Consider the following 21,241-nt stretch of genomic DNA (forward strand, 5'->3'; position numbering starts at 1 on the left):
AGGACCCAAGCTCCATGAGAACAGAAGCTCCTTTGTTTGGAACTTTGCCTTATGTATTTCCTCTTCTGGCTGTTGATATCCTTTATCATATACTTTAATAAACTGATAAACCTTCATAAGTGTTTCCCAGAGTTCTGTGAGCTGCTGTAACAAATCAATCACACCTAAGGAAGAGGTTGTTGGGACCTCCAATCTTTATCTGCTAATTCAGAGCAATAGCCTGGGACTTCTGCCTGGAGTCTGAAGTGGCAGGGTAAGGGGCAATCTTGTAGGGCTGAACCCTTAACCTGTGGAACGAAGGTCACATCCAGGTAGATAATGTCAGGATTGACTTGAATTCTTGGACAATCTGCTGGTGTTCAAAAATTGCTTGCTGTTGTCTGTGGGATCCCACCTTCTGGCCACATGGGAGTTGGGTGCAAGAACTCTAAAAGACATACTATGGCCAATAGTACCAAAGATATAATTAGGTAAGGTTACTATGCAAAATATCTTATTTCACCAAAATTTATAGTCATGAACATCAGCTAACAAGTGTTGCTACTGGAGTTTTTATGAATGCTATCATAGAGATTTTTGAACATTTCATGGTTGCTTTTTTATTTGTAAATAGGTATCTTATGCACATTAACTCTAGCATTTGATTTTTTAAATTATATTACAGGATAAATCCACAAGTAAATATAACAGGAAATATATTGTTTTAATTGATATCTGTAGGAAGATAATATTATTTTAGTAAGGCAAGTACTTTTTGAAAAAGATAAACAGACTTTCCCAAACACTGTATAAGTGGGAAACAAAGAAATAAAAATTTAGTGCTTCCCAAAAGCAGGCTTCGCAGAACAGAGTTTCGGGGCACTGAATCAGAGAGAAGAATTTAGAGAAAGAGAGTTTTGAGAGAGAGAGAGGAACTGAGAAAGGTCATCGTAAGAAATGATTACCACCCCAGCCCCCATGAGACATTTCTTGTGTCAAAGAGCAGCAGAGATAGTTCTAGTTAGAAATTCCAATTTTGAATTGTCTTCTTTGCTAAGCTGTGCAGAACTACCACTGGGTAGACCCAAACCTGCAGTAAAAACCTGTTAACACACAACAGCTGTGTGTTAGGAACTTGCTGTTTTTTTTTTGTTTGTTTGTTTGTTTGTTTGTTTTTTTAGGTGTTTGGTAAAGAAGCAGTGGCTTTACTGGGGGAATAGGACAGCAGCTATAGTACCAGAAAAGAGTTAAAATTCACAAGATAGATGAACAAGCTGTGAGATGGATTCTGATGGAAATAGATGTGAAGCAAATTCTTTTCCAAGAGTTTCCAGATTGATTGGAAAATCTATAAGCTGAAATAAGGGTTCACAGAATAGTTAGGATAGAGAATGTGTCTGTTTGACTTCCTAGATTTGTGAATTCCTGGAAATTGTAATGTAGTTACTGAAGAAAAGGGCACCACAAGTAACTCATGGGTTAAAAGCATGTGGGAAATGCAATATTAGCAACCTTCAATGATATGGACCTTCACAGGACAAGTAACATCACACGGTCTAGCATGTGACCTTACCCCTGTTTTATTAATGGAAATTTAGAGCTTCCAAACATTTATTTTCTCACTTACACTTCTTTCTTGCACTTTCTTGAAAGAGAGAAAAAAAAAAAAAAAAACAACAACAACCTAGTACTTATGATGATTTACCATGTAGTCACTAAGAATTAGTCACTGTTAGTCATTCCATATTTATTATCTTCCTCAGTTTTGGGGATATATATATATATATATATATATATATATATATATACCCATTTTATTTATTGACTCTGAAATTCCCATATTTACATTTTCCTGCTAAATCTCTTCCCCCCAACTGTGTTTTTCAACATAATCTTAAAAAACTCAGAGTAAATTATAAAGAGAATTATAATATATGCATAATATACTGTATAGGAATTCATAGGCAATATTGAAGCTATAACTATTAAAAGAAGCAGGTTCGATACCAGATACAGATTTGAATTTCTGTTTTCTACTTTCCATGCAGTTCCTCTAAAGCACAGACAACTATTCTTAAGCAGTTCAGACAAAGACTAAATTGGAATTCTTGCCTGCACAAGCACTGTGCACATATATTTAACGACATTCCCCTTTCAGCATTGGCTTAATACGTTTTAGCTGCCTTATAAATCACTTCCTGGAATCTATGTCAAATATAAATAACTCTACTTCCCACATAAGGTTTACTGTGTTTAAACAAGTGTACTTTATCCATATAGCAAGGTCGCAAACAAATATGGAAAACAATCTATCAAACTGATAATAAAAGTTTAGGTAACCAAATGTGGAAATTCTTTGAAAAATACGTTATTGCATATTTGCTGGAGGCCTGGGATTAAAGAACGCTTCCATTTTAGGTCCACGTCTTATTAAATAAGTATACTTGAGCCCATTTAACAATAAAATTTGTGACCTCCTTTGCAATAGGTAAAATCCAATTTCCTTTTCAGTCAACGAAGTATTATACCCAATGTCTTTCTTCCCACTCTGCTGCTCTCCTTTATGACTTGGAGTTCATAAAGCAATTCCCCAGCCTGGGAAGAAAATAAACAAGCAAATGGCAGCACTTAAGGAGCCCTAGGCATAACACCTAGAATAATCTGCAATATAACATTTATCAAGCAATAGTAAGTTACAAAACATTTGAGAAATTCGTTTCTGGAGGGAGTTGGGAAAGCTCATTTGAATCCACTTTGTCTCATAAAGGAAACATTGTGTTCATAAAACCACAGGAACATTAGGAAAACAGCTGTTTCCTTTCAAAATAGAGTTGCCACATCAGGTGTAAATCTCACCAAGGGTATAGCTTAATCAAGTATCCCATATTATGCAAAATACAATGTAGCATGTCATTTCCAAATAGAAAAAAAAAAGTACAACTTGATATTTTTTTATCACAATAAAACCTGTTACATGCTCACAAAGAAACATGTGCCATTCCTACCTTACCGACTTTCAAAGCGGAATCTCATTTTATCTAACCTTGTAAGATCTAAAATAAAATTTCTTCATAGCACAAGAGATACTCTTCAATGCAATTTACTTTTGGAAGCTGTAACCTAAGTTCTTTTGTTCTTATTGTTAATGGTACAGTTGATTGGGAGCAAATGAAAAGATGTCAATAAAAATAGCTGACTCTAAATATACCTCTCCAAAATTATTCTCTCAGAAAAGTAGGTAGAGATTTCTGCTATCCACCTGTATAAATCTTGGGATCAATCATAAGAAAATTTGCTTATTTGGCTATATAGATCCGATATTAAAATTAAAGCTATAAATCAGTGTCTGTATTTTAATTAGGAACTTAACGAATATACAGCTTTAAATATTAAAATTGATTTCATGTGCCGTTTGTCATTATCACTTGGCAGATTACTGAGTAATTAATGATTTAAGAATGATTATGTTAACAAACAGTAGTTAACTTGATGCTGCACCGGGTTTTATTTGGAAAATCCGTAGTACATTAATAATAGCTCACTTGTCAGTTATTGAAAAGTTGAGGTGAATTTGGTGACATGTTACTCAGCCCTAATTAGGTAGAGCCATACAGTACATATGTCAGAAAACAGTTGCTTGCATATGACTGAGTTAAAAGGAAAAATAAAAAGAATAAAAGCAAGCAAAAAGAACACATAATAGGTATAAAATTATTACTAGGTCTCTGTCATTCTTAACGCAGCAAAGTGTATAGTGGACAAATATGTAACAAAGATCATTTTTTTAAAATTTTTATTCAAATTCAATTTAGTTAACAGATAGTGTATTATGAGTCTCAGAGGTGGATTTTAGTGATCCATCAGTTGCACATAACACCCAATGCTCATTACGTCACAAGCCCACCTCAACGCCCATCACCCAGTTATCCCATCTCCCTACTCTCCTCTCCCAAAAAGGTCATTTAAAATACGATTCTTATTTAAGTGACTCTCAAAACCTGTTATTATTACTCCAAAGTCATATTCCGAATGAGATAGAGTGATAGCAATTCACATTTGCAACAGATTCATGGAGCATATAAACAGAAGGCTCACTCTAAAATTACTCATTACGATAGTTAATATTAAATAAGGAGCTTATGATAAAGGAAAGATTTATTTCACTAGTAATTCAATTCTTTTTATTTTGTGAAACGTGTAAGTGGTATTACACATTACCTGTGAATGTATTTCATGAACAGTTTTAGTAGGATTGTCCTTGAAGAATACCTGCTGTTATTGTTACATCAATAGTTGTATGATCTTGACTTTATCTCAGGCTTTTAGAAACATAGTCTTACTTTCCTTCAATGTGCTCTATCCTCAGGAGGAAAAAAAAAAAAAGAGAGAGAGAATGATGACTCATCATTCCCTTACTAATTTATTAAATAATAGATTTGGTGTTCAAAAATATTTATTAGGTACACACTGCATGCTGGACGTTATGTAGGGCTTGATGCATACGAAGAATCATTCTGAGGCAGGGAGCTCATAACAGCATAGAACTGTAAGACTTTTTGCATCTGCAACATCATCAATCCTTCCAGTTCCTAAAAGCAATCCAGTGCTCTTCAACTACTTATTGAAGTTGAATGCATATTATGCATCAGGCATTATGTTATGCATGAAAAAGAGGCAGAAGACATAATAAAAATCAGGCTGTCTACTGGTATCTGTCAGGGGATGCCAGAGAAACAGAATCTATCTGTATGTATCCTCAAAGAGATTTATTCTAAGAAAGTGTCTTACACACACAGTTCTGGGGCGAGCGAGTCTGAAATCTTAGAGCAGACCCTCAGGCTGGAATCTCAGACAGGATTTGAGGTAGCTTTGAGTCAGAAATAAGGCAGACTGGAAACTACTACAGAATTTCTATGCTGCAGTCTTGAGGCAAAATGTTTTCTTGGTCTGCGAAACCTCAGCGTTTGCTCTTAAAAGCATTCAACTAATTGGATGAGGCTCACCCCCATTATCAAAGTAATTTCCTTTGCTTAAAAATCAACTGATTATAGATGATGATCACAACGACAAAGCTTCACATTAACATCTATAGCAGTGGTTGACCAAACAACTGAGCTCCGTGGTCTAGCCAGGTTGACACACAAAATGCATCATCACTTCATTCCAATAAAACAAACGTATTGTTTTCCTAGTAGGCAAAAGTTGACCCCAAAAATATATTAATGAGGCACCTGGGTGGCTCAGTGGTTGAGTGTCTGCCTTGGGCTCATGTCATGATCCCGGGTCCTGGGATGGAGCCCTGCCTCGGGCTCCCTGCTCAGCGTATTGCATGTTATAATCTTCTATATTGTTTATATCCTACATGACTCTATGAAATATTCCCTCCTTCAAAAAAGAGAAAAAAATCCATGGAAATATAATTTCATATATTTTACTAAATATATGGAAATCTCTATTTTTTTATTTATTTTTTATTGGTGTTCAATTTGCCAACATATAGCATAACACCCAGTGCTCATCCCATCAAGTGCCCCCCTCAGTGCCCATCACCCTGTCACCCCCAACCCCCACCCCCCACCTCCCTTTCTATCACCCCTTGTTCGTTTCCCAGAGTTAGGAGTCCCTCGTGTTCTGTCTCCCTTTCTGATATTTCCCACTCATTTTTTCTCCTTTTCCCTTTATTCTCTTTCACTATTTTTTATAGCAGCAATGTCCACAATAGCCAAACTGGAAATCTCTATTTAATAAAATATCTAATCCCCTCTCCACACCTCCTCTCCGAACTCCAAACTCTGTTTATCTCTGCACTTGATACCTCTGCTTGCCGACCTAACAGGCATCTTTTAATCTGGGTGAACTCAACACCAAATTCCTGATCTTTGCCTTCAGTGCAGCTCTCTTCCACCATCTCCCTTATCCCAGTCTATGGCAACCACATCCTTCAAGCTACTCAACCCATGTCTTGGGTGCGTTCTTGACTCCTTTTAAGTATCTGGGTGAGCAGCAAGTAACACCACCATTAGTTTTCTGATCTCCACTCCTATCCTTTGCCTAATTTCTCCACCAAAGCCCTTTGCTGTCCTCAAAACACAGGGGCATTTGTTTCTGAGAACTCTCATTTCTTTGCTTAAACATCACCTTGTCCCTTAGGATTTTTCTGGCCACCTATTTACGTGTAATCCCATCAACCAGCTCCTGAGAATTTCAGTTTTATTTTTCTTTCTAGCACTTATCTCCTGTGACATTTTATATATTTTACTATGTTTTTTATCACATTCCATGGTTTTCCTAGTAGGCTGTAGGATGCAGGAGGACAATGACCATGGGTTTTTCATTGCTTATGTGTCTTCCTTACCTCAAAAAGGGCCCAGTTCAATTGAAGTTTTCTTTAAAATCGATATCTGACTTTTTATAGCCCCTTTCATTAAAGTCCCTTTAATCTTGCAATCCATTTTACAGTCTATAAGAAAAAAAAAACACAACTGGGAAATTCAGTAATGCGTGCTACTCATGAGGTATAATGTGAGGCAGGGAAAGAGATCCTGAAATGATAAAACATCGTTAGCATTTTCGTGAATAAGTTAGCCGTAGATTGCAATTGACAATACTATTTTCATTTTGCATGCCAGCTATTGCCTTTGCTTCTGCATTAAGTTTCCTTATTGAGTTCAATACTTACCAAACAATGTAAATTGAAACTTGTTCGAGGTTTATCTCTGTGGCTAGCTCTGTAAAAGGCTACAGGATAATAGGGGCCATTTGTGCTAGCTTCTCCTGAGAATAAATCAGTGCACACTGCTTATATCTTTGTTGAAGTATCATTAGATGCTCCATTATTTTTGAAGAGAAATTGAGCAAGTATAAAGTAGAATTTCAAAAACAAGTCAAAAATCTAACCTAGATGATCAGAGGCAATGTACCTACTTTTGAGGTGTCAGAGATTCTCTTTTTGATGTTATCCAGAACCAAAAAAAAAAAATTCTATTTTAATTACAGATTAAACCAATTCTTTTATGGAATTTTTCCAATGGTCATATGTTTAGAAATGTATAGGAATATATAAATAAGTGACTGGAATTAATGACTTTAATAATTTAAGAGGCAGCAATTTAGAAATAGTGGTTGAAAATATTTGCATTGGTTATAGACAGCCGATATTCTTTTACCAAATGTGGCTGATTCATAATGTCCAAATATTAAAATTCCTAGTATTCCAGAAGATTAAAAAAAAAAAACTTTACATTTCTTTAGTGATTAGATACCACCTCTATGAAGTTCAAACTCTTCAAAACATATGGGACACATACGAGATCATTTACCCTCAGTAGAGATTAATAACCTCATCTTTAAAAAAACTATTAATGATTTTCAATATAGAACTTTGACTGAGTAAAATACTTAAGAAGTTTTTCTTGGTAGAGACCAAGGAGGCAGCCATTCCAGACAGAACAGAAATGCAGCATCGAATCCCTCTCTCTCCCTCTCGATTTCAGTTGCTTTTAGAAGAAAGATGGTTAAGCTGAGATCTCCCTGTTTCCCAGGAACACTGGAAGCCATACACCCTTCCAGCTCCACATGGAAACACTGAGAAGGCAGGGACTCAAACACTTACATGTCTCTTGCATTCAGACTTCTTGGTCACCTCCCACCAGGTCTGGGGAGAAAGAGCATTGGGAACAGGATAGGCTGCAGACACTGAGGACCACAGGATGAGGCTGGGGTGGCCCATGCCAAGGCAGAGAGAAAGTGGCCAAAAGTTAAGACAATTTCAGTTTCCTTTCCACCTCTTGCCTCCACTTCCTACCAGACCTCCCCCTACCCTTACTTCTCAAAATCCCAGCCAAGGAAGAGCGTGTTGCTGTTGCCCAAACTCACACATATGTCAAGAAATTTGGTCTATGTTTTGCAGGGATAAAGTGTTCAAATTTAATGAAGGGGGATTTGCAATGGGAAGAGAAGTTGAAGCGCCCCCATGAAGCCTGGAAGAGTATTGAAAGGACTCTTGTTGTTTATTACATTACATTGAACGTAATAGGAACCATTACTGTTGTTGAAACATTTGCCCTTCCATCCATCGAGCATGAGAGGGAATTCTCCTAATTCAGGGACAGCCCCCCATAGGCACATAGACAGGTGATGATCTCTGTTCCCTCCAGGCTGGTCCAGTGGAGGCAACACAGAGTCTCAAGAGGCAAAGGAATCACAATTTTGAAGATGTAATTGCCATGGAAACTCCGAGAACCTGGTCCCAGTGGAAGAGCACCACCCACCTGATAGAGCCCCACGTACACTACATAAAAACAAACTAAAAAAGAGATTATTAACCTGCTTGAAGACTCGAACCCCCAACTCATTGAGCCCATTTAGTTTGGTTCAACAACTAACAAGGGAAGGGACTAAGAGTCTTCGCAGAAAATGGTGACTCCATTCAAGACCGCAGTCAACCTGGATTCAGCATCATCTCAACTTTACATGAAGTGAGTTTAATCTTTCCGGAAATGATCCCTCCCTCAATTTTCTGAAGCATAACCATGCGCTGCATGTGCTTCTTGATTTACAGAGTTTCTCTTACTAAACGCCTGGTCCTGGTTGACTAATTGGGTGGTGACGATAAAGGCCGCCTCTGTCATGTGGGTGGGAGCAACTATCCGGATTCCAGAAGAGCCCTGCAATGCCACTGTGCTAAGAGCCAAGTCTACACAATGGGATACATGAGGTCATTGCCTTTGCCTTGCAGAGTTCTCCTCCAGACCTGGCAGGTGGTATTACTGACATTGAAGCTGTGGTCCTTGCCGCAGACATCTGGTCCACCACATGGAAGTCTGCAGACCAGCAGTCTAAATACCCCCTCTTTGGGTTTATAACCAGGACTATAGACCGAGAAGTCCGGGTCATGCACATGGATGCTCATATGTGATATAGGTGAGACCAACTGGAACCAACCTTCTGATCATGCCTGTGCTGCACATTTTGCTGCATTGCTCACTGAAGCCATCGTCACACGTGACATAGAAACCGGTCCCCTCACAGACTTGTCAAGAGGTAAAGGACTCTGTGTTTCTATATCCCAGGCTGCAGCTTCTGCAAAAAGTTAGCTCATTTTCCTTGTGGTGAAAGAGAATGTGTCACATGGGGCATTGTCTCTACCTCCTCCTGGCCCATCGACTACATCAGATCAAGTCAAGTTTAATGACAAATCTCAAAGTGTGATCACCCATGCCCTTTGGGTTCTGTGTTTGTGTAACAGAGCGAGTGAGCCGTGGACTGCCTCCACTGGGGATGGCAGTTGCTAGTTGGCCTAGTTTTTGTAATTACTGGCATTACCCCCAAAGATCAGCAGGTCTCTAAACACTCTTCCTTGGGTCATAATGGACATAGACTGGCCTCAGAATTGATGGGCTGAAGTAGGGTCTACTGGTGCCCCTACAACTTATGACAGTGACTAGGGCCCTGGAGGCCAGAAAGGGTTGTGTTTGAGATCAATGTTCCTGTTTGCAGTCCAGCTAGTAGCAGCCTGATTTGACCTTGGTGTGAGACCACTCAGTCCCAGCCTCTGTGTGCTCCTCAAAACTGAGAGGCTGACACCTTATAATTACTCTTCCCATATTCTAGTATGTGTAAGTATAATTGTGTGTGTGTGTGTGTTTTCTTTTTATTTAGATGCCTGCTTGCAGGGTTCTCTGTCTCTGGATTCCAACAATTCACAGCATTTGTCAAATGGCTTTAGAGCATTTCCTCTCATCTTACCTATTCCTTCCATCTCCAGATTCAGGTGTTTAAGTTTTCATCCATAAAATGTGTGATTGGGTTTTGGTCCTGCATGTCTGGCCTCTTCCTGTAGAAGGTCTTAGTCCATTCTCTGCACTTATAATTACTTATTTTATTATTTCCTTCTTTGTCCTGTAATACTAATTTGTCTGTAGCGCTTTGGGCTCTGACTTAAATTCTACTGTTGTGTTCTGATTTTCCTAACATATAATGTGCTTCATAGAGTTTTTGAGATGGCTAGATAATTAGTTCATCCACAAGATTTTAGGGTAGCTATTATAATTTTCATCATGAATAGGCACCCTTTAATTTCTACTTCCTATTAGAAGTTCTTCCCATTTGTATACCTTTCATCTCAGCAAATGAATTCATACTTTCAATTCTCTTCTCTTGTTTTTGTAGGACACATTCACTTGATTCACAGAGTAAGGTGAAAGCAAAGGCTTCGAAAGTTCTAGCCATTATTCTTTAAAGCATAATCTTTCTCTGCAATGAGAATCCTGGCTTCACTTTACATTATTCTAGTATTCTGGAGTTTTCCATGGCCTGAAATCAATGTATTTCTCATTCCAGAATAAAGGGGAAACACCTCAAGTGTGGTATTTGTTTATGAACAGTATTTGTGATATCCTCTTCGATAACCACAAAGTGCAGACATTTCTCATTTAGGACTCAGATTTGACCCACTTTTTTTTCTCGAAAACCTCACTGATCCACTTACATTGAGATATGTGCCCTGGATAGATGCTTCTGATCCTGTGTATTTGCACCATCTGAACCTTCCTGAGAGTTGATAGTAATTGTTTGATTACTATCGTCCCATAATATGAATAATGCAAGGATGGCAGGAACAGGGCCTCATTTCTCAGCGTCCTGTCTCTCATCCTTACTGCATTGACTGGAGCGCTGTAATCACCCAGTACATACTGTGGACATGAGTGGAACTGACTTGAATTAAATGAGATCTGTTTGGGGGCGCCTGGGCGGTTCAGTCAGTTAAACATCTGCCTTCAGCTCAGGTCATGATCTCAGAGTCCTGGGATCAAGCCCTGCATCCGGCTCCCTGCTCATGGGGACTCTGCTTCTCTCTCTTCCTCTGCGCACCACCCCCCACCGCCACTCATGCTTGCTTTCTCTCTCTCTCTCTCTCTCTCTCTCTCAAATAAATAAAACAGCTTTTTAAAAATGAGATTTGTTTGATGTGGCAGCTGAGAAAGTCTTGGATGAAGGGAATCTGAGAAGAGAAATTTTATTTCTGTTCATCGTCTAAGTGTGTTTGGTAAGAATGGTTAAATGAAGACCAGACTTGGGACGCCTTGCGGGGGCTCAGTGGGTGAGCGTCTGCTTTCGGCTCAGGGTGTGATCCTGGAATCCTGGGATCAAGTCCCACATCAGGCTCCCTGCATGGAGCCTGCTTCTCCCTCTGCTGGTGTCTCTGCCTCTCTCTCTCTCTCTGACTCTTATAAATAAATAAATAAAATCTTAAAAAAAAAATCTTAAAAAAAAAGAGTGGCAACCAAATTTATTGCCCTTTTTTAAGTCTAGTAGATTTACTATTGAATTTAACTCTATTTTAGAGATTCTTTGTCATTTTGTAATGACATCTTTATACATACATATACGTGAATTATGCATATGATACGTAAAGGAAAGACACATTGGCAAAGGAAGAGAGACAGAAATTTATTGTAAAGAATTGACTCATGACATGGTAGGTGCTGGCAAGTCTGAAATTTATATGTCAGACTAGTAGGCTGGAGACCCAGGCAGGATTTCTGTGGCAATTTTGAGGCAGAATTATTTCTTTGGAATTGGCTTTACTCTTAAAGCCTACAAATGATCAGATGAGGCCACTCACATCATGGAAAGTAAGCTGCTTTAGTTAATTGTAAGCGTTCATCACGTCTGCAAGTATCTTCACACAGATCTAGACTAGTGTTGACCAAATAACCATACCCTTGTCAAGTTAATACAAAAAAAAATTAACAATCACAGGAAGGAAATGAAACTGGTTATTGGAAGCCACTTAGATTTGAGGTGAGCTTTAACAAACCATTATTTTTTTACAAGAGGAGCCTAATACCGATGTTTAGAATTATAATATGTAATAAAGTTTCTTCTATCTCCATGCTACTTAACACTCTTATTAAGAATGATGCTTGGACTTTGCCAAGCTCCCTTTAAGCAACTACTAATAGATCATGACTTTTTTAAAACCAATTTGATGATACAATTTGATGGTATAATCTTATTTTGATGATTTTTTCTAGTGTTGGTTCTATTCCTCCATTAAAAAAAAATAGATCGAAATTATTCTGGCGCTCAATTGACTACCTGTGGTAGTAATTTATTTAAAATTTGAACGTAAGATACTTTGGAAGGTTATTTTATTTTTCAGAATTATTCTCCTCCTTCTTATACCTGTAAAAGGATGTTTGCCTGCCCCTGTCCTCTGAATTTTAGTGCCTCTGAGTAAATAATGTGTGTGTCATCAGGCCTGGCCATGTGATTTATTTGGCCAGTAACATCTGGGTGGAAAAGTGCAAGTAAATATTTTAAAATGCAATTATGTCCTTGTCGCCTCTCCCTGAGCCATGGAAATGGGTCTCCCCCCAGTTTCTGACATGTTATTCTAAGTCTCTGTTCATAGTCCAACAACCCGGAGAAAAGCCATGATCAATGCAGTTCTCTGACAACATAAGCAAGAAAGCAATCTGTGATGGTGTCACTAAGACTGTAGGCTTATTTGTTATGCAGCAAAGTTGGTTAACCCAAGATGAAGATTTTTCCCAATTATTTCCAGTCAAATCTGAATATAAAAGCATTTAAAACATTTTCAAATGAGTGGTCCATCAGTTTTGTTATTAAGCATACTTCCTTTTGTTGACTTTCTCAAAGATTGTAATTTCAGTATTTCCTCAGGAGTTAAACATTACTTATGAACATGTTTTTTTATATCAAAGTAGTTCAAATTCTCATATTGTCTTTTTACAAATTATTTCTAAGTTTATTGAATTTATGGAAATGGTTGTAGCCTTTGAAATATGTACTTTAAAAAAACTTTAAGACTTCCCTTATACCCAAGTACATGATCGATTTCATAAATGTTCCTCAGAAACCAAGAAAATATATATATTCAATATTCATAGAATGCAAAATAAGATATTTATGTTTGAGTGGAGTTTATTACAGTATTCAGTTCCTATATGTTCTCACTTATTTATTTCTACTAGACCTTTCTAATTCTAAAAAAGATATATTACATGCCCTAGGTATAATTCTACTTTTATCAAGTTCTCCCTGCATTTCTAATAGGTTGGGCTTCCTGTTTGGAATGCTAAGTGGTTTGGTGCTTACTATTTTCTGAAGAATGTGTCCTTCAAATGAATCTTCTTTTGTCATTACATAAAATAATCTTTTACCTTGCTTAAGAGCTTTTAACCTTAAAAGAATATTTCATTTGCTCCTGCTTCACATCTAGCTTTCTTAAATGATATTGTATTATTTATAGTTCAATTTTATTTTTTTTCTTTGCTCTATGAATACTCTACATCAGCAAATTTTGCATAGCTTTGATAGCGCAAAATTCCAAGCACACTATCACTGCATTAACTACATAATAAAATGTCATCGGTCACTACTTATTCTTCTCCTTTCTTTTCTCTCCTCTTAAAATACCTATTTTGAGTCACTTATAGTTATTTTGAGTATTTTCTGAAGCATTTTCCTAAGATGAGATAACTCAAATTAGAGTCTCTGGTTTTTCTTTCAACTCGACAGGTAAATGGTAACATCTGCCCATAAGATTCTATGACCCTTTTTCCCAAGTAACTTACTGATATTCTTATGCTACCAATTTTGATGATTTCTTTGAAATATAAATAAATTGTTCCATCAATTTGGAAGCTTCAAATTAAAAAAAATACTCAAAATTTTAAAAAATCATAAAAGTTAGTCAGTCTATTTCTTTTTTCCACAAACACATACACACAACACACTTTCCATATCCATTTTTTTTTCTTTTTTCCTGGACATATGCCCCCTTAGTTAGTGTCTAGTTTTCTAGCTCTTCCAGGAACTAGGCTGAACCAAGTTTCTGTCAATGGAACATGGTTGAAAAGTTGTGTACACCTTCCATTTTACATGCTTACAAAGATCATTGGTAGCTTCCAATGATCCTTTCTTTACTCTTCCCACGAGCTGAACAGAGACAGGACGGCAGCTACACCGATGAAGACAACTTCTTTGAGGATGATGTTAACCACAACATGGTAGAAACCAGCTTCCTGCTTTATCTCAGGAAACAGAATTTCCCTAGTGAGAAATTACACTAGTGAAACTGGGGTGTAAATAAAACTTCTATGTCCCTTAACTTCACTGCTTTGCTGTGGGGTGGGGAAGAGTGGGAAGAGAGGGGATGTCTTCTTCCTGGTAGTTCAGAGTGGGGTCTGTGGACCACTGAGGGTCCCAAAGACATGTTCAGGCTGTTTGTGAGTGCAATCCACTTTTCCAAATAATATTAAGACACCACTTAATAAACGGTTTTTAAGAGTGTTGGCATCAAACTGTACAAGTTCATTGCACCGTTCACTGCTAAGTACTCATAAGAAAAAAAAAAAAAAAAACAGACCAGGTTCTGTTAAGAATGTCCTTGAGGAAACAATATTAATTATTCACACTATCAAACTCCAACCCTTTCTATATGTCTTTGTAATATTCTGTATGAAGACAGGAAATATTCATAAAGCATTTCTACTACATACCGATATAATTGGTACTTCCAGCAAAAACGCTTATAAAACCATGTGACCTTGCACTTGAGCTAGATCCTTTCCCCATGGAACATCGTTTTTAACTTGAAAGAATGGACAACAAACCATGGTTATTCAAACATGAATTTTTGGCAAAAGGAAACAAAGGACCGTATTTATTGATGGCAATAAAACTTGAGTTCCAAGGAAAATTTAGAATTTTAGAAAATGTATGCCCCCGGTGAGAAACTGGCAACTTCTCAATACTCAAAGATATTCCAAAATAAATGAATGTTCTTGTGTGTGCATGTATTTTGATAGAGCACAATGAATCGTATAACTATTTAGAAGATCTGCAGTTAGACATTATTTTCCAACTGATCAATGCCTGAAGTCACAAATCTGTGCATGGATAAAAGAGCTATTCAAAGTGCAAGATGGGACAATGGATTTACATGTAAAAGAGTACAAAAAATTCATCGATTCAGATTCACATTCTACATAGCTACTAACCTTTAAGAAATTTTCACTCATCGAATTGTTGGATAGTGACAAAAAAAAAAAGACTATCAACAATTATTTGAAAAGGTTTAGAACACTCTCACCTTTCCAAACACAATCTATGTGAAGTCAGATTTCTTTTATGTACTTCAACCAAAATAATGTATTACAACGGATAGAATGCAGAAGTGGACATGAAATTGGCTGTTTTCTGATAAGCCAGACATTAAAGAAACTTACAAAAATATGATGTAACATTGGGATCATGACCCTGGGATCATGACCTGAGCTGAAGGCAAACACTTAACTGACTGAGCCACTCAGGCAACCCTAAGGTATGTTTTCATGTCATTTTAAATCTCCATTTTGTTCCCTAATATAATAAATATCAATAGATATAAATCACATAAATAAAAGTTCTTTCAGAACTTGAGTATAAAGCACTTAAGAGCACTTAACGGGAGTATAAAGGGCTCTTGAAACCTTCATCACTGGTTTGCTGAGATCACTTTTTTTCCTACCTATTTGATTATTGCTGCTCTATCATCTGTCCCCTTTTCTCCTTATATAAATAATCCCATCCCTCATTAATTCTCTCCTCTCTTGGCACTTCATTTTTGATGACTTTATATTTGTTTTAACTGTGCTGCATTTTAATATTTTTTATCTACTTGCCATGCTTTCCATATATTTATTGATTTATTGTAAAATTAGAAAATGATTTGGGATGCCTGGGTGGCTCAGTGGTTGAGCATCTGCCTTTGGCTCAGGGCGTGGCCTGAGGAGCCTCTGCTTGTGTCTCTGCCTCTCTTTCTAGGACTCTCATGAATAAATAAATAAAATCTTAAAAAAAAAAAAAAAAAAGGAAAGAAAAGGATTTGAGCTGTGAGGTGTATCTTTATGTCCTAAGGTGATGTCCTTGTGTGCTCTTTGGATTTAGTGGACTCACTGGTTGATTATTCTGAGTCATCAACTATCCACTCAGGATTCTCACTTCATTCGGCTCTTCCTACCCTTTGCATGGTGTTTGCATTCCTTTCCCTAGGTCATGGATTTTCTTAAGTCAGCACTTGTTGGCCTACTCTCGGCTCAATACACCCTAGAAGCTTAGTGCACTGGGTTGGTATTTCACGGACAGGCAGTGCTTTCTCGTGTGTGAGAAGTTCAGGTCCTGTGGCACAGCTATAGGCCAACTTTGCCTGTTGTCAGTTTTCATCTGGGAATATGGAAAAAGCCTTTTCACTCCCAGCTATTCTCATTTTCTTTTTTTTTTTTTATTGAACTCATCTCAGGCCTCTGATGTTGTGAAAAATTCAGCCCAGAGTAATTTAAGAGCTTACAAGACACAACAACATTCCCTAAGGCATCAGTTATGTCAAGGGAAGGTGCTGCAATTTTCTGCTCACAGGGGCCCGGGTCTCTCAGGGAATCATGGGATTGTGACCTTAACCTCAGGCCTCTCTGCCTTGACGTTCCCGGGCTCAGACACATACTGCATGGGAAGACATCAAGCTCTTGGTTTCCTCTTGCACGTGCCTGAGATGGACCAACAATCTGGGGCTTCACATTTTCACTGCAGGCTCTTCCTCTGTCCGAGACTTAGCCACTGCTTTGCTTGGGGGAGCTCCAGGTCAGCCTCCCTCTCCATGATGCCGAAACTCCCAGAAGTCTGAGAACCAAAAGTCTTTAACAACAAAACCTGACCTGGTAAAATGGCCCTAAGTCGAAGTGTAGAACTCTGTGTGCATTTGAAGACAGGATAATGTCCCAGTCTCCTTCCCCACAGTTTTATGCAAAGAAAATGATATGCACTGTATTGCTTTTGTAAAATTTGACCTTCTCCAAGTTTTTAAACATACCTCATCCCATTTGATGCTGTGCGTCTCTCCTCAAATCTCTCCAAATTCTGTTATTCTTTGTGAAGTTTGGCTCTATGCCCTGACTTCTCCTTTGCTGTGACCCTCCTCACCCCACCTGATTGGAAGGTCTGAGCCCTCCTTCCTGCAAGGCTGGGTTTTAAGTGGCCTTTATTACTTAAAGGGTCCATTTATAATTTTACTGCTTGCTTCTTAAAGTTGAGAAACAGTTTTCTTTTCAAGCTATAGTGTCCCTCAAAGCATGGACTTCTCTATTACGTTTTATTTCTGGCAATAAGCTAGCATGAATCGTCTTCTCCCCTCACTTCTGAAAACATTGCTCTCACCACCATCAATCTAACCCCTAAGCCAATGGCATGTGTTTGAAGTTTTTATTGATGGCAAAATTCTTCTTTCTGTACCAATTTTTGCAACAGTACAGAGAGGCTTGGTGACTTTTCATTTTCATCCACACAATGCCTCCATCACAGGCTGACGGGAAGTCTTAGCTCACTGTTGCTGTTCAAGAACTCATGCTGAAGTGGCAACAATCATCTTGAACATTACTGATTGCCATGCCAGGAAAACCAGAAGATGCAAAAAAATTAATTAATTAATTAATTAATTAATTAATTAATTAAAAAAAAAACAGAGGATGCTGGAAAGGGGTCCCACTCAGCGAGCGATTAAATACTCAGGTTGGCTCACAGTGTTTGGGCCTGAATAAGTCACATGGCTCCCCCAAAGCCCAAGGAAGCATTAAAAGCTCAATGCAACATTTGCCCAGAATGGGGTCAACCAGAAATATTAGAGGGATCCCTGGGTGGCGCAGCGGTTTGGCGCCTGCCTTTGGCCCGGGGCGCGATCCTGGAGGCCTGGGATCGAGTCCCACGTCGGGCTCCCTGCATGGAGCCTGCTTCTCCCTCTGCCTGTGTCTCTGCCTCTCTGTCTCTCTCTGTGTAACTATCATGAATAAATAAATAAAATCTTTAAAATATATATATAAAAAAAAAAAACAGAAATATTAGATGAAAAGCGCTAATGAGCACTTCAGAGTATGACCCAAATATATCTTATAGATTCTAAAGGTCCAAGAATTGATGTGAAACAACGTTTACATATTAAGCTTATACAGCATTTGTGAATTTGTAGACACAATTAGCATAATGATTTCATTATGCACCATCTAAAGCTCATATCTTGTGGTAGATATTTATTAGATAAAGTGTGATGATAAAGATAATATAAATCATCATTCTCATTTTGAATTATTAGATAAAAGTCTTTACTCACAACAAAACTTGTTTAAGCACCAAGGTGAGATTTTTTTTTAATTCATGTAATTTCTGCTAATGATATGGCTGGATGCTGTGCAACATCTGTTGTTTACAAGTTCCAGCTACCCATTGGGTCACTTGTAAATTTTCACACAGATTCTAAACTGTGTTATTAAGATTTAAGAGAATAAACAATTTAACTGAATAAATTAATATTATTTAATTAGGAAATTATATTATTCATTATCTATATTAAAGCTTAAATAATTAGCCTTCTCAAAAAAACTTACATTAAAGCAAACATTATTGCTACTGCCCTGGATCTCAAGTTGAATAATTAAACAAAGTCCCAAGCTTCAAAGAGCAGCACTTACAATAAATCAATGAAAGCATTTTTATTGTTCTTATATTGTGAATTTCCTTATGAAAAGAAAAATCAAGCATCTTCATTTTAGGAAAAATATTTTTCCTTTTGTTCTTAACACTTTTCCAGGCCTTCTCTCACCTGTCATTGTGAGCTTCCTCCCAAATGGTTAATTCATAATATGATCCACCCATCTCAAAACTAGTTTCTAGAGATGGCCTTACATATGGGTACAGATTCTATCCACGGAATCAAGAATTTGGCAGAACATACATTATCTCCCTTAATCTAAGGATACATTTATGAGATACTTTTCTTAGGAATCTGGGAGAAAATGAATGCAATCAACATTGTAAACATATAATCAGATTCCATTGTCTCCAACGATACGGAAAAACATTGCACTGATAACTACACTTAAAATTACATAGTAATTTAGAACTACCATTAATAGGAATACCACTCTTCTGTCACTTGTTTTCTAAAGACGAAACTGATTTATTTCCAAAAGTTAACACATTTATTTTCTAAATAGAGTCACATAATTTAACTTACGAAATACACCATTAACAAAACACCCAATATAATGTGAATAGGCTACACAACCTTCTAAAAAATCTTTTAGTCACTTTCCGTGTCTCCTTCACATGAGCTAAATAAATCTCCACACAATCTGAGGCCTACTTACTTATCCAGGTTACCTGTACCTGTGATGCGCTTCCTCTCAAGGTCAATATTACTAGCCTTCATTCATCCGCTCTTTGGTATTTTGCATGCTCTTTAAGTTACAAGAGCATCAGCATATGCTGTTTCCTCTGTGTGAAACTTCCCCACCCTGTTTGCATAGTTAAATTTTAGTAGGCAATTTGCTGTTTTTGCATTTATTCATTTCCAGTTCTCTGGGTGACATTCCCCTGGAATTCCAACAGGAAACATCTGTCTACTTATCCTCCGTCTATGTGGTTTGAGTAGGCCTGCACCCCACTCCTCTGAGAAGCGCGTGTCCCCGAAGTGACAGTGCAAATAATTGCATCCCTCTAGCCTCTGCAAAGATGGTCACAGGGATGGAAGCATGACCCAAGTTGGTCCAATTAGAATGATTTCCAGAAATTTTATGACTGCCTAGGACTCAGAACTATGATAATTACACTTGAGCTGCCAGGGGGTCAGTGGGAGCAGAAGGGCTGCCTGGGAAGGAAGCCAACATGAAAAAGGACAGATGGAAGAAATGGAAATATTCAGACCTAATGGCCTTGTTTGGGCCCCAGATCCATGCAGCAGACCCTGTTGTCATATTGTTCTCCTCCTCTGATTTCTAGTGCCATTGGCACATGCTAAACAATTAATGCATCTGTACCGATTCAACAAATGAACATCAAAACTGTTAAATGTTTTAATATATTGTAATACTTGTGCTTTGTATCAATGTCTTCCGAAGTCTGCATTATTAATTAATCAATCGAGTCACTCGTTCACCAACTACATTTCATTGCAGGACTATTATGTGCTCAGCAATTAGCAGGTTAGTGGAAAATTCAGAGGGATGAAAATATTCTATTTCCTAATCATTTTTAGCTGTATTTTCAAATGATATGCAATACTTATATTGCTTTTTAAAAATAATATATAGCCTATTTTGAAATGCTTGCTTAAAAATATAGGTATACCATCATCCATAGAATTCTGATAGTAGTTATGTTTTAGAATGGGGAACTGCTGGAATGGACTCTGCTGGGTGACTTTGCCGCCCCCCCCACCCCGGCTTTTTTTTTTCCAGTGAGTTTCTAACTGACTTTTGGAATCATCTAGTTTGAATGGCTCTCAAACCCATTCCAAACAGGCCTCATCAATTGGCTTGACAGGGTTTCCACTGATAAAATATCTTTTCTCACACACCAACTGCCACTATAACAAGAATTAAATGCTTTTATTTTTTAAAATTTTTTTCTAAAATGATTATATTTATGTTTTTATTAAACTCCAGTTAGTTAACATACTGTATGACATTAGTTTCAGGTGTACAATATAGTGATTCAACACTTCCATACCCCATTCAGTGCTCATCACAACAGGTGCACTCGTCAAACCCCATCACCTATTTCACCCATCTCCCCCCACCCCATCCCTTCTGGTAACCATCAGTTTGTTCTGCATAGTTAAGCATCTGTTTCTTGGTTTGCCTCTCTCTTTTCTTTTTTTTTTTTTTTTTTTGCTCATTTGTTGTTTTTGAATTCCACATATGAGTGAAATCATATGGTAGTTTTCTTTCCATGACTGATTTATTTCACTTAGCGTAATACCATCTAGCTCCATCCATGTAGTTTCAAATGCCAAGATTCGTGCTTGTTATGGCTGAATAATATTCCATTGCGCATATATCCCACATCTTTATCCATTCATCGGTCGAAGGACATTGGCTGTTTCCATAATTTGCCCATTATTGACAACACTGCTATAAACATGGAGATGCATGTAACCCTTTGAAGTAGTATTTTTGTATTCTTTGGATAAATATCTAGTAATGTGATTGCTGGATCATAGGGTGGCTCTATTTTTAACTTTTTGAAGAACCTCCATACTGCTTTCCAGATTGACCATGCCAGTTTGCATTTCCACTAACAGTGCAAGAAGGTTCAACCTTCTCCCCATCCTCATCAACATCTTGTTGTTTGTGTTTCTTGTGTTGTTGATTTTGGCTATTCTGACAGGTGTGACATGATATTTCATTATAGTTTTTTAAAGATT

Source organism: Canis lupus, chromosome 4 (genome assembly GCF_011100685.1).
Source record: "Canis lupus familiaris isolate Mischka breed German Shepherd chromosome 4, alternate assembly UU_Cfam_GSD_1.0, whole genome shotgun sequence".
NCBI lineage: Eukaryota > Metazoa > Chordata > Mammalia > Carnivora > Canidae > Canis > Canis lupus.